Source organism: Myotis davidii, unplaced genomic scaffold (assembly GCF_000327345.1).
Source record: "Myotis davidii unplaced genomic scaffold, ASM32734v1 scaffold32, whole genome shotgun sequence".
Taxonomy (NCBI): domain Eukaryota; kingdom Metazoa; phylum Chordata; class Mammalia; order Chiroptera; family Vespertilionidae; genus Myotis; species Myotis davidii.
In genome coordinates this window covers 9,915,412-9,917,651 of record NW_006286587.1, presented here as the reverse complement: position 1 = coordinate 9,917,651, position 2,240 = coordinate 9,915,412, and the positions used below count along the sequence as shown (strand labels likewise).

Below are 2,240 nucleotides of genomic sequence, written 5' to 3'. Positions count from 1 at the left end.
CCCTACAATTATATTACTGAGAGCGGACAGATACTGCAAAGCTGTCACTGTTGGCATTTGGATATGTGAGGAACTCCCTTGCAGTAAGAGAGCAATTTTGCTTCCAATTAAGTTTCTTAAAATCATCTCATGCTGAGTCCAAATCACCCTTTTCTACAAGCAGGGAATGGGATAAAAAATGATTCTCAGCTGATGTTAATATGAAGCAGAAGAAAAAGTCACAGTGGTGCCTCCTCACACCCAGCTAAGCTGGTAACACAGCAGCAAGCCATCCAGCCAATTTTAGTGAGAAATTCCCTAAAAAAGAAGTCTATATTTTCTAAATGTAATAAAGACCTTGTTTAGAGTCGGGAAACAACACCAGCAACCTCTCAGCTATGGCAAATTAGCCCAATTTCAACAAATACTTATTTATTCAAAGCCAGGAAATGGTGTGAAAATTACACCAAGGAAAAGAGCCATTGAAAATGAGGGGAGAGGGAATAAATGGTGATCGACGGAAACTTGACTTGGGGTGGTGAACACACAATACAGTGTACAGATGATGTATTGTGGAATTGTGCACCTGAAACCTGTATAATTTTGTTAACCGGTGTCACCCCAATAAATTCGATAAAGAGGAAAAATGACAGATACACATATACAAAAGAAAATGAGGGGACATTAATATTAAACAGAATTCACCAATATAAGAATGTTAGGCCGCTAAAAATAATTACCTGTCACAAGAGAGGTCAGGCATGAGTATCCCCAAAGATGTGGCTCCCTTGAGGTTAGGAAATCTGATAATGAAAGTTTCTAATCAGTTAGGAAATCTGATAATGAAAGTTTCTACTCAGTCACTGGTGGTGCTTCTTTCAGCAGTTACTGTGTGTGAGGAGGGTGGTGAGCCATCAGGACTCAATCACCACCGTCCTGTGACTATGAAATTGAAGGGGAAATCCCTACCTTTGTCAAGTGACCCCTGGGAGCCTGTCAGGATCCCCACATGCCCCCAGTTATCTCCCTAATTAGGGTGCAGCTGAGTCCTCTGGAGACCCTGCTGCTTACTGCCTTCTATTCTTAGAGATTTCAGGGGTCCTGCTTACTGCTTATACAGCTCAGAAGTACACAGAAGTCCTGTCCTTTTGTGTTTATGGCCCAGAAGGAATCTTGGAGTCAAAAGAAGGCAGCTTTGGGCAAAATTAGAGATTGAGTGGGTTTCTCACAGGGCTCCAGGGGCCTCTTACCTCTCTAGGTCCCTGCAGACCCCTCTTTTAGGCATTGCTTCTGTATGGTCTTGCTGCCAGCTACCTGTACATTTTGAAGTACCTGGGAAGCAAATCCTGATAACTAATGTCTTGGCAGCTTAAGGATTTTATGACGTCACCTCTACTCAGAAAGGGCTAAAGATGGCTCGTGGTATTACATTTTAATAGAGGATTCTGAAAAATTAAAAGAACTTCAGTACCCAAAATAATCAATTCCAAAAGATTTTAGGCATTGCACTAGGCCAAATGGAATTTGGAAGGAGTCCTGTAGCCCTTAGTGATATACGTCAGATCATACGAATGAACTCAAGTGTGTTTAAGGAATATTAGGAAGGCTAGAGGATATCAAGAAAGTGACATGCGAGAACGCTAGCTAGTCAGGGAGGCAGAGAAGGCATAACTTGTAGGTCAGGTAAGACATCTGGAAATCATTCCTAGTGCAAACTGAAGCACTGGGAGGATTTAGCACAGGGGAATAACATTATTTAATTTTACATTTTTAAAGATCATCTTGGCTGTTGTATGGAGAATAGATTAATAGAAGGGCACTTTGGAAGCTATTGTAGTACTCCAGGCTTGGACTAGATGGTGGAGGAGAATGTAAGAAATAGGTATATTTTAGAGGTAGAACCAACTTGGGGATGGATTTGATAATGGAAGTCAGGGAAAAGAATCCTATCTAATAATAGAGAAACATGGTAATTAGCCATACCTCCACTACCCTTCCCATTGGCTAATCAGGGCAATATGCAAATTAACTGCCAGCCAAGATGGTGGTTAACCACCAACAAAGATGGCGGTTAATTTGCGTACATAGCCGCAATGCTGGGAGGCGAAAGAAATCAGAAACCCAGGCGCAGGCAAGAGGTGGGGGGTGGGCAAAGGCGGCAGTGATCAGTGATTGCATTGTGGTTTGGAGGCAGAGAGAGCCGCTGGCGAGGCCAGTTGGCACCCCTGGACCCCTGGGGCCAGGGGTGCCAGCTGGCCTGA

General features: G+C 43.2%; 1 protein-coding gene across 1 annotated transcript in view; it reads left to right on the top strand.

Annotated features, from left to right (window-relative positions):
* The window catches only part of SEL1L2 (SEL1L2 ERAD E3 ligase adaptor subunit), a 118,340-nt gene that overhangs the window by 100,156 nt on the left and 15,944 nt on the right, over positions 1 to 2,240 (top strand). The gene's annotated exons all lie outside the window — the stretch shown is intronic.